A 13,091-nucleotide genomic window follows, 5' to 3' on the forward strand; every position below is an offset into this window, starting at 1 on the left:
CACAATGCTCCCTCCAATTCCCCATTGAAAAGAAAGGTGATTTTCTTTATTTGAAACTCTTGATCCAAGAAAGAAAGGGAGAGGAGATAAATACAGTTTTTTGTAGTATCGCTTAAAAGTAAAGGTTAATCGTAAAGTGCAGAGCTGTTTTTAGATGTTTCAAAATGTAAAACAGATGAATTCACACCTTTCTCATAAATGGACTGTTCTAGTTAAAATTTTGAGCAATGAATTCCTGGCTCTGCTTCTTTTTTACAGAGAAAAATAACATGGTGGCCTTCTGGGGCAAGATCTTTAAAGATTTTCGATGAGATTTATGTGGCAGAAAGAGCTCTCAGAGACAAATCAATATAACTAAGTACAGCACTCTCATACAATCACGCTGATCAGGAAAACTGGCTGCATCATCACAGGGCTGTCATTTTCTCACTTGCACTGTGTGAGATTGCCTAAGGTTTCTCACAACACTGAAATCAAACCCTCCAGTTGACAGCAGCCAGTGACAGCAGGGGGTTCAGGGCAAAGGAACTGTATCTTCTTGAGCTTGTGCCTTGTTAAACACATTTCTTTTTCTGACAGACTTGAGATTCCCATTTCTTGGCACCATATTACCTGCACAGACACATTCTCAGGTTGCATCTCTTCATCTATTAGATAATTTTTATAAACAAATGCAAGGTCAAAGATTTCAAGGAAAAAAATACATTCTTAACACTTTCTGTACATCCAACACCTTTCTTTATTTGTGATATTTTTAATCAGTCTGTTTGCAGTGAACAGAAAGACAGTGCCTCATCTTGAAGTGCTAAGATATTTCTGATCCTCATTTCTTCACCCCCTCAACATCAGATGAACCAGTTCTGTGGTGTGTTTTCACTTGGCTCCTTCTACTTCATGCTAATTCCCGCTGCACCCCGTACCCTGAGCACTGCTCTGCTTCTGTTCTGCTGCTGCTGGGGCACTGTCATGTTGGTGCTGCTGGGGAACTGGTCACAGCAGGGCTCAGTACTGCATGGTGAAAATGGCACTCTCCACCCCAGCAAGCTATAGGTAGCAAATATCTGAAGGAATTCAGGTGTAAACCAGTAAAATCAGGAAATTAGGAGCTCAGCCTGTCTAGCCACTTCTGAAAATCCTGTTAGATGTCTGCATGCAGGTCTTATATACACTTACATACTGTAAGTATGCAAACCTGTAGACCAGGACTGGTATCCCAGAGACTGGAACCATCTGAAGGAGGACTTGCCCACTGAATGCCACTCCAGTCTGTCCTAGCTGAGCACAGACCCTGCTTGTTCAAATGCATTCACCGGTCTCACGTATGTACACGAGTTATGCAGAACCTGTGCAGGTCCGGGCAGTTTTAATATAAGATATGCACCAGTGAGCTATTAAAGAAATGGGAATATAAACTCCTATTTGCAAAAAAATGAAGGCTAAAGATATTTAAATGTGTATGTGTGTGTAACGATGTGGCTTAGCAATACAAGCTTGCTGCTGATGGACATTAAAAGCACAAAGCAGTGTGAAAAAGAGGTGCTATCCAGTATATTTTATGGAAATGTCCCTCACAGATTTTTAAGGTCAGTTCTGCTACTTAGCTATTAATCTTAAATACATGAGAAAAAAAATCACATGAAAAATTAGTCAAAATGTTAGCTGTACTGGTAAGAAGAGGTGGAGAGCATACAAATTAGGGAGAGGGAAGGAAAAAGAAAGGAAATGAAAGGATCGACACAGGGGAAAAGAGAAACCTCAGGAAGAAAATGAACATTCCCTGTAAATATCTTCAAGGTAACAATGTAAATGAAGGAAGGAAATTACACCAAGTCTCAGAAGAAAACAGAAAAAGAGGTAATGGCCATAAGCAAAGAAAGAAAAAGTTCAGCCTAAACATGAGCAAAATTCTAAGAGTAATTAGGCTAGTGAAAAATTCAGAGGTAGCTGAGGTGCAATTGATGCACATATTCAAGAAGACTGGACTAAAAATAAAAAGATGAAGAGAACACATCCATTAAAGTTGAGAGGAAATAAATTTAAACTATATAAGTTTTGAGAGGAAACAAAGAAGGAAGTGTTCTCTGGCACCCTATTGGTGATTTTTCTCCACAATTTATTTGGTAAACTTAAGATTGGCACAGTGATTAAATTGTGTTGCTTGCAACATACCTGTTTTCTCATGGCACCTGCTTGTTCGTAATTTCTTCTTTGTTTTGTTTTTGTGGCAGCTGACATCAGTGCTATTCTTTATTTTTTTTTCTTATGTGACTTCTCATCAGTTTTAATTCAGCCGTGGCATCTCCTCCTCTCATCATTTTGTTTCCTTTCTTTCCAGCTCCTTCAATCATTCTATAGACACAGATTCTGCTTTTCCAGTGAGCGCTGATTTGACTGCATGCTCCTTCAGTTGCACTTGCTCCAAACATTTTGAGTCCTGCCTTGTTCTGAGAGAGCCTGTCGCTGTTCAGGTGTAGGTGACTGTTAATAAAACTGTGCAAATGGATGACCCTAGTTTGACATGGGTCTGGTTTTCAGTAGGCATTTTCCTTCTAGAGACATCTGTGTTTCACTAAGTACATTATGATTTAGTACATAGCATAGGTGCTGTTTCATCAGCAATATCTCCTTGGTGTTTTGACAAACTGCAAATTCATGCTTTTAAAATCTCAGTTACCTGGATGCCAAGGTTTCATTTCAAGATTTGACTTTCAGCTCAACATAGATGCTTATTAAAGTCAAGGGAAGGACCCTACTGACTCAGATGAGTTAAGAAAGAGACCTTAGACTTCTATTCAAGCTTAAGTAACCCTGAACATGTATTTGCCATTTGGATCCTTTACTGTGCAGTCAGTACAACAGCTTCCACTTCTGCTGACACAGATGGTATTCCAATTCCACAGTCTGTTCCAAGTCCTCACACAACTCTCCATACCTTTGTATGCAAGTGCTCAAAAACACATAACAGACATATCCTCCCAATTCCAAAAGTCACCAAGTGCTTCTTCCTGCCTTTTCAGATGGACCACAGAATCTCATTTAAAAAAAGAGTTGGGCAGCTGCATAGCTTTGATGACCTGTGCCAAAAGAGCTTTGTGGTGTCATAGGAGCTCTTAAGTTTTTCCTGGAAAAAACACTTGAACCAGAGTTTCCTAGAGTGTGGCTGTAACAAAGAGAAACAGAACAGATAGAGCCATAGCCCTGCTATGGATGCAAGGGCAGGTTGGCTCAGCAGTAAGGAGTTTGTGCCTACCCAGGGACACTGTCAGGAAAGAAAGGGGAGGGAAAGGAAAGACAAAGTTCATAGTCCCTTAACATTTTTCTCCTTATTTTGCCATTCTAAAGTTGCCCTTGCTGGGGTTAATTAACAACTATGAATGCCAGTGCTACAGGAACAAAGTAGATTGCAGTTTTTACCCCTCTCCCACATTTTCCATTGCTGTGACTGGACCTCAGGATGTGACCTCTGTAAATGCTCTCTCATTACTTTCCTACTAATTAGTCTCATTTCATTTATGAGTTATATTAGCTGGGGATTTTATATGGTTTAACACATTAGAAAATAAAGCTTCTTGACATTTGAAAATACTCTCACTTTGGAGAAACTGTCAGTCCTCTTCACATCGGCACGTAAGGGGATGGTTGAAAGAGTCATCTGGGGATAAAGAAACGTTCTCCTCACAGCAATGGCTATGCAAAGTGTTAAGGAGGCCATGCCATGCTGGCTTAATGTGAGCACTTGTGTCTTATAGCTATATGCCACAAATGTTTAAAGCCTAGATTCAACTCATATAACTATGGGCGTTAGACTGTTCAGAAAGATAAAAGAGGTGTCACCCTTTGCTTCTCAGACAAGAGGGGGTGACTCATCCTGCCTAAGCCATGAACTAGTCTCTGGAGATGTGGCTTTCTCTCTGCACTTATCACAGCAGGGGCCTGGGGAGGGGGGGCATAGCTATGACTTCAGTGTCTGCTGCTCGGTAGGATGTGATTCAGCCTTAGAGTTTAGTATGATAAAAGAATTTACAAGATGTTCTTGATTTTGGGGTATTGTTTTTTCTACAGGTGCAACTGACTTCAAGTTCTAACTTCAAACAGGGCCTGCAGAAGCTGGTTGTGCTCTCTGCCACTCTGTGTGCATACACACATGTAAGCTGAAGGAAAATGTCACTGAAAATTCATCCTGGAGCCGCAGAAGCCAAATCAGCACATTTCCTCCCCTATGTTGGCTAAAGCACTTAAAAAAACAGAGGCCATTCTGCAGAGCCAGGTACACTCACAGCTTGCTGGTATTCACCTTCAGCAGAATATCAGCCTTCCATCTGTTCTCCACTATCACCTCCTCGAAAATGTGACTGGGATTAAGAAGGATTAAACTTCTGATAGTGCCATGCTAGAAGTCAAAAGAGGAGCTTCTTTACCTCTGTTCACTGGAACTTCTTTTGAAGAGGTGTCTCCTCCAGACTTGCCTTCTCTACACAAGCCTCCTTGTACAGAAAATTTGCTGAACAAAAGAAACTGAGTTAAGGTGAACAACTTCAGTTGTATTACAAGTTTTAAGACATAAGGATGTGATCTATTCTGAAAGTCCCTGATGATTTATTTAGTGGGCATATTTTTACATTGTTTCCTCTAACATCAGAGAAAATGTGCCTTTGGAGAGGCACAGCTTTTATCTCATCCCTTTTAAAATCACACCACAGATCTCAAAAGAAAGGCTATGCCATGTCAGAATTTAAAACATTCACCTTATGACTGTCACCCAAAGTAGATGAAATATATGCCATTGAGTTTTAAATGACTGCTTATGCTGCCAGTCACAGCCAGATCCTGAACTGAATGATGTAAGTTCCCTCTGTTTTCCTGAAAGCAATGAAGCTGAATCTTTTTATACCAGAAAAGGATATGGCCCTTAAGCTTCAGTGTCTCCCAAATCCAAAGTAATTTTATCCACTTTAATAATTTATCGTCATAACCTATTTTCCATTAATTTGACTATGCTTTCGTTCCTCTCAAGCTTGGTACTTAAAACATAGCTCTACTGCAAAAAACAAAGATGTGAAATTAGCACTTTCTTACTCAGCAGATCCCTTTCCTGTGAGAAGTCAGAAAGAGTGCTGCTTCACTTAACATGAAAAGCACTAAAATCTCTCTTTTGCCCCTTCCCTGCTTTCCACCCAAAAGGACCAGTGGAGCCAGGGGGTAGCAAACAGGTCAGGATTTTTGGCTCTTGTATTTATGTGACAGTCAACCAAGCTCCAGGGCCACCTGGGCAGCCTGTGGGTCTCTGGGTTGTGACCAGCATGACCCTCCTGCTGCCAACAGTGAAGCTGTAGCTGCCAGCAGAGCTTGCAGAGCTGCTGCCACTGATGGCAAGTGAAAACAACATGATTTCCCACTTCCAGCTGATGTGCTCAGCTCAAGAGACAGAGAGTCATGTGTTTAAAATTAATCTTAGGCATAAGGATTGCAGGACAATGGCCACTAAAATTCTAAGGACAGAAAAAGAGATTAAGCTGTTGGTTGATGTGCTGTAAAACATCTCAGGTATGAACACTTCTGTGCTAATCCTGAGGAATTTGTTTAGCTAAAATAGATTCTGGAATCAGATTGGGGGGCCCAAAATCAAGTAAGATTTCTGAAGAAAGTTGTTCATACAGAGACCAATAAAGTAACATTGGAATAAGTTCTCTTGAGGAAGACAATACATTTTGAGGCAATACTTCCCCAGTGTATCCAAACTTCTTCTTTTCTACTTTTTCAGATAAGTCCTTTATAAAACTCACACTGCAAATTCAAGATCAGTTTTCCCCAAAAAAGCATATGCAATACATTGTAAAAATAGGAACTTTCAAAAGAATTTTGAATTTTTCTTTGCTGTAAGACATCATTCATTACAAGAATGTTCTTCAAATTTAGACAGTCTCTAACATATGACTAAGTCTGAAGTCACTTTGTCTGTCAAAAGGTAAAGGGCAAATGAGTTATCAGGGCAGCTGGGTCATCAGAATTCATTCTCTTTGGACCCGATGTAGTAAAAAATATCCTCAGTCTTCCAAACAACTGAAGTCCCAAAAGGCCACAAATCCTAGCCTTGCAACAGGCCAACTTATCCAACACAAAGGTCAGCATCATTAAACAGAATAAACAAACCAATCCTAGAGCCAGAAATGACAGATCTGCCTGGGAGGGAAAGGAGTCATGCAGCTGTCTCTCTGGGCCTCCTTCATTTCCATACTTGCACAGTCCCACACTTCTTTGTACACACCCACACCCACACCCACACACTTGCTCTCTCTCCTGTGTTTCACTCCATACACACGTGTGCACACTTATGCCCATCTATGGTGGGTGCATGAATGGGACCAGGAAAAGTCCCCTCAAAATCCTGGAATCCATGAGATAGGCCATTACCAAACAGTATGGAAGCAGCAGCTGATGGAACTAAGCCCTTCTGCTCATATACTGTCCTCTGGACCTCTAGCCTTACTCCTCCTCACTGACTTTCGGGAAACTGTGCTTTGGTCAGGGGTTAACAACAGCTTGTAGAGTGGACAATTTGTTTCTACTGCCAGCTCTCACTTCCATCTCACCAGTTTCTGCCAGTCAAGGCCAGGCTAAACCCCATTCTCATTCCTCTGCTCGCCTCCTCACCGTGTGGAAAAGGCACAGAATGTGTTCCCACCACCCTGGTACTGGCACACAACTCCCAGCCCGCACCTCCAGCTTCCATTGCTGCCCTGGAGCCAGCCAAGCCTCCTGCAGCGACCAGCACACATGGCAGCACAAGACTAAGAAGAGGGGATGCTTCTCTCTTTTTGTGATGTTTACCCAGGCCCCCCTCTACCTATCTACAGTCCAAAAATCTCTCAATTAATTTTCAAGGAACCAAGGAGGTAACTTAGGCACTTTGAAGCCGAGTACTTTTCACAGACCAGAGCACAGCTGTTTGCCTGCTTACTTCCTTCTGTCACTACGCTGGAAATACATCCTGTGCTTAGAGTCATACTTACCTCTAATGGATTTGGTGAGGGTACAGCCCTTAAAAAAACACAGACATTAACACCAGGCTGTGAATCCAGAAGGGAGACCTGCTTTCTCCTAGGGCCAAACCTCAGCTCCAACACAACGTGACAACACTGCTTCTTCCTACCCGAGTGACGCCTGTCACACGCTGTCCCGAGGTGCTGAGCAGTGGCCTTGGAGCTACGAGCTTCAGCTGCCACAGTAGGAGCTCAGCAGCAATTGTGAATATGCTGGCTTTGGAGAGAAGGAAGCTCCCAACATGCAGGGCCAGCCACTTGAGTTTTCTTTCACTTTTTAAAATTACTTTTATAAGCTTTCAGTATGAATGAGATTAGGTAAAGCCCCATTCTAGGCTGCTGTGCATGAAATTTAAAATACCCATATTAATGCAGAAATAAACCAACTAAAACATCTAAAGCTAAATGCTATAAATAAGTAGCTATGCAGTAGGAAGACAGGACAAATCTCAGCTGGGACTTGACAGATTCAGGTTTTGTTCTCATTTCTACCCTTGACCTGTTCGGTGACTTTGAGTAAGTCATTGCTTCCTTTCTATTTCTTTCTGGGTCAGGGACTGCCTGTCATTTTGTGTTCATAGCAGCTGGCATGAAAAGCACCAGTCGTAGTGAAGATCTCCGGACACTACTTCAATAAAACCAATATCCAAATACCTGTTAAAAAAAGAACACAGAGAAGCTTTTTTCTTTCCTTGGTGAAAAGGTATATTGCAGCAATAAGCGAAAACTTCAGATGTTTCATTAAGTAAATAAATATATACACACATAACTGCATTTGCACCATACACACATATACAATATTCCCAATTAAAATCTAGAAACTCTCATAGCTTTACTAGATTACTCCCCACCTCTGTATCTCTAAGATATTGAAGTTTTATTGTCTCACTTCTATTTGCTAAATCTTACCAGTAAGATTTATTTTCTAGCTTTGCATAAAACTCAACTCTGAATGCATTTTTTGAAGCCATCATTATCCCAAGCACAATGCACAGAATTGTATTTACGTTAAAATGAAAACTTATATTTTTCAGTCTGTATTTGAAAGTAGTTAACACTTTTCTATCCAAATCAATCTGCTTCTCAGCAGTCAATGCTGAAATAAGCCTTTTTTTCTAGTGTTTTAGGCATCTGTTCTGCCTTTTCTTACCCCTCTCTCCTCACTTAAACGTATAAATGTCCATTTATAAGCTTCCAGCTGAAATAGATGCCAAATTTAATCCAATTGCATAAATTCACAACATAAGCTGCAAAAAGTACATCACTGCATGCCTGAAGAATTCACAGCCTCTCTTAAAACGTCTGACAGAATCCCTGAAATTTTACTGGAAAGATTCAGTGCTTTATTTCCACGGATGCGCAGCGAGGCTTTTTGTTCTTGCTATGGGCACTTGATTTCTGATTTAAGTGTTGAGGTATGACTTGCAAGAGCAAAGAGTTCAAGGTCATTTATTTTCCAGTCTCAGTGAGCAAGGAATTGATGCCTTATCTGCTAAGCAGAAGTAAGGGTCAGGGAACCTTGAAAAAGAAGGTAGTTGTGCTACAGATCATATTAAGAACAAATAAACAACAAAAACATTGAAAAATAATAATATTTTTTTTAAAAAAAGCAATGGGAGCAACAGGAATGGGAAGCCTTGAAACCTGTTTTGGGCTAAAGCCATTGAGTTCTCTCAAAGTTTTGAGGTCTTACAAGGTTGGAAGTGTCAGACTATTTTGGATGTCTGGTTCAAAAACGAGAAAGCAGTAACATATAGATTGATTTTCATAGTTAATGTATAGACATTAACCGAGGTGGGATATTGGTTGTAAAATCTGACACATTCTGACAGGAGGAACCCACATCTAAAATGTCTGGGTTTTTGAAGAAGGAAGCAGACAGCAGCATTTAATAACAGAAATTTTAAACATCAAGAATAAGGAAAAAAAAAGATTTTTTTTCTCCTTCAGATGGTATGATATTTATTTTTTCTTAATGATAAAGACACATGTATTTGACAGTGTTTCTCATCACAAGAACAAAAGGTAAGAGCCACAATTTTGGATGATTTATTCAAAGAGGTCATTAAAAATTCTTGTCTTGCAGAATTTTATTTTTTAGATATAAAAAAGAAGTTCATAATTTGATATAGAATAGTATTAGCATTTTCAAATGCTGCTGGATTGAGAAATAGCTGCTTTTTGTTTGTCAGTTCAAGTATCCCTCTGGAAACAGCTGCAATATTTGAATTGTAATTCTAGTTGGCAGCAAAAACTGGTCACCATGTCAGAGCAGTTCTGACAGAGTAAATGACTGAAGGAGGAAACCTGCAGGGAAGTAATTTTATTTTTTTTTTAGAAAGAAGTAACTTTATATTTTTTTAGAAATGTTGGCTGAGTTTGCATCAGTGGGGTCCCATGGGTTCCCCTGGCCACCATCCCCATCTTTAAATAAGTAACAAGCTACCTCCAGTGACAAACACTTACCCATCACTGCTTCATCACTTCTGGACCACTGATGTATGAGCTGCTTCTGCCACCAGTGAAAGTTCACAATTTGTCAGCTCAAGAGCCTGTCCTTTGCTAATGGATTACTTTTGAAATGTCTGCTCTAAGTGGAAGGTTTCATTTATTTATTTATTTTTTTTTTCTAAAGAGGTGTACAAGCAACACACTGTTTGGGCTCTGCTTTCTTATAGTAGAGTCCCCAGCCTTAATCATTTGTCTTCCAGGTCTCCGCAGGAAAAGGCGATGAGGGTGTCAGTGCTCAGCCTGACCAGCCGAGTTCTTTTTTTCTCCCTGGAAGACCCTCTGAGGCATGGCAAGAGAACCATAGCAGGCTTGTGAGGATGATTCTAAAGCCACAGACTAAGGCATCCACTGGATGAGACATCATTGCCCTTCCAGAGACATCCTGAGCCCTGGCCCCCAGTGACAATTTCATCCTTTGCATCTCTTAGAATAAATAGTCCCTCCAGAAAAGTGCTGTGAAGAGCAACAAAAAGACACGACTGACACAGTTCAGGTACAATCGTATTTTAAGTCACAGGCAAATCACTTATACCCTTATTCATGAAAGGCTTTGAAATCCTTTTGAGGAATGCAGTGAGGACTTAGGCAAAGGGAAATACACTTAGTTAGCAAGACTCTGGGTGAAAGTTGGTGCTCCCTTTGTCACCTGTAGCAGGCAGGTGAAGAAAAGGGCCTCTAAAGTAAGCTGGCTCCCTGATGGACAGAGGAATAAGCACAGCTGCTGCTGGAGCATGCAGCCAGTTTAATCTTAGGGCCACAGAAAGAATGTGAATCTGAAACGTGGGAGGGGGTAGGAAGGAGGAGAAGCAGGATGGATGTCCAGGTCACAGAAATTTCTGTTGCAATACCATCCTCATCAAAGGCAAAGCACAGTGGTAAATAATGCAGATGAACAACTCCCTGAGCTCTTACAGGGCTTTACAAACTTCCACCAAAAAGAAACTTTTTACAAGTGAAACACTTATTTCATTTAAATATGTAGCCTGTATAATCAGAGCCTTTGAAGTAGGGAGACAGATGATCAGGATTTGCCTTTTGATCTTTCCAAATTGTTTTAGCAAGTAACAACTATGCCTGAAGTCTTTTCTGGGAAACTTTATTAGCAACGATGTTTACAACAATCTTAGAGACCAAGGTCTCTTAGTACTGCTGTTAAATAATCCTCCAGAAACTGAAATCTTACAAAGCAAACTCAGGGTCTACAAATAACATCATGAATTTCATGTAAATTCAGTTAAAATCCCCAATCAAAACAGCTACAGTTCTATTCAATGTTCTGTACATATTCACATAAAAAATATTCACAGGATGTGTTGGAGTCACACAGATCAGTCTTGTTCTCTGTTCATCTACTTGTACCCAACTCAAGTCAATGGATCTTGCAAGAGAACCTCTAGCTCAGAGAACAGATCAGGCTCTGAACTAAGCTCAGGACTGACTTTATCAGTAAACCAGAGACACCTACAAAAGAGCAGCACAAGCTGCCTAGCTATAAGCTACAGCTGTTCCAGTGATTAGCATGAGTGCAATAATAATTTTTACCAAGGCAACTTGAAGAGGCTTCCTCTCTCTCCTTGGTGTCTGTTATAAAGGACTGTGCTCACATTTCACATTCTACACAACTCCTGAAATTAACAGGAACATTCACAGCCACTGCTTTTAGACAGCCCATGCACAGAAAGACACTGCGGTTTGAATAAATGAAACAGGATTTTTTTTACCTTTTATGTTTTGTTCTGAAGACAAGGAAAACAAAATTACTTCAGGCAATCTTCCTAGCTGACGCTTATGCAGCAAAAAAAGGGAAAATAGCCCACTTGTAAAAATACAGTTATCATCTACATTTTATTGAGGAAAGCCTAAAACTAATTAACTGCAGTAACAGGAATGCAGGAATTATTTTAAAAGTTGGTTTTTTCCAAGCAATTTCTGGGTCAAATAAGAAAAAAAGAACAGTCCTGGGTTCTTCCCCCCCCCCCCCCCCCCAATAGCCTATCAGATAAATTCAATCTATTTTAATGAAAATATTTATAAGATGGCAATTTTCTTACAGCTCAAATATGAAATTGCATATAGGAATAATGAAAGTGATGTTAAACTATGAGCTAACAATTCCAATGGGGTACTTTGATGATGTCAAATACGTTGAAATTTGCTAAGCAATCATATACCTGAAAATGAAGTAATTTTCTATTCGTTAAACATACAAAACTGGTCACAGTTAAGGGGGAAAAATAAAATAATGGTTTACACAGTTACACTTGACCCTCTAGCACCGCACCATTTCATCGTACTGCTAGAAGCAGATGGGCAATTATACAAAGAATTTGAAATACAAAATACTTGTGGACAGGGAACTTGCTGGTACTCTTCAAGCTTCCTACTCTTGAGAAGCATTTCAGCTTTTTATTCGCTGACTGAAGTTACAACCACTTCTCAAAAGTCAAATGGCAGCAGCACTCAGCAGAGAGCAGCTCCCTGCCTTTACTTTGTTTTTATTCCCTCTGTTATGTTTTAATGATTTATCATTACTCTCCAAATTACAGAATGTGTTTTTTTCTTTTCTATCATCCTCTGAAATGGATTTTAAGCATCAATCCATTAGGAAAAGGCAAATCATAGAGGCTGGAAGAAATGAGGTAGTATTGTGGGCTCAAGTGTAACCCCCATCTCCCCCCCCCCCCCCCCCCCCCTTATTAAGTGCATCTCACATTGCAAGTGTAGAAAAGTATGCTTCTGAAAATACACATATTGATTAGCTCAGAAGTGAAACTTTGGGAAGACATTTGTGTAGTCTGAATTTTTCAGCTTCATTTGGTGTCTGTGCTTTAGCACCTGCAATGAAGTGGTTTTCCTGATGTCCATCCCACACCTACAGAGAGGTGCTTCAGACAATCACTGAAGAAGCTGCTCAGGGCAGCGTGGCTGTTGAGCAGAAGTTTCCTTCCATGAGTTGTTCTGAATTCCTTGGGCTGGACTTGCGCATCCATGCTGCCCCATACTTTTAACACATACAACCGTGGGACATCAGAAAATGCATAAAGGACTGGCCAAAAAGCATTTTTTCTCTTTCAGGAAGAAAACACACAGCTAAGGAAAATAAGGGAAAATAGTTTGTTTCTCTCATCAGAAAAGACAGATAAAAACTACTACACAGTACCTACCAAGGGATGTATTAACTGAGAGCCAGCTTAATGGAAATGAATGGCTCAAAGCAGCAAAATTAAAGGAACAAACAACACTGGTAACCAGTGGGAAAAAATGCCAACAGACACAGTGGATTTTCCATTTCTGGTGCTGTTCAGAGCTTTTATAGAAGAAACATCTGTCTGTCTAACAGATGCCATAGACACCAAAAAAACCAAGGAAACTGGGTGACTTAAAACTGCATACCACCTTTGAACTACACTTTGGGAACGAATTCTGCCCTTCTTTTGACAAAAACTGTTTTCAATGAACCTCTCTGTAACAGCACTCATATAGAGTTTCTAAAACACCATTTCACAGTAATGGCCACACTGGCATCTTCTTGTCAAAGAA

This window comes from Cyanistes caeruleus, chromosome 1 (genome assembly GCF_971803275.1).
Source record: "Cyanistes caeruleus chromosome 1, bCyaCae1.hap1.1, whole genome shotgun sequence".
NCBI classification, from domain to species: domain Eukaryota; kingdom Metazoa; phylum Chordata; class Aves; order Passeriformes; family Paridae; genus Cyanistes; species Cyanistes caeruleus.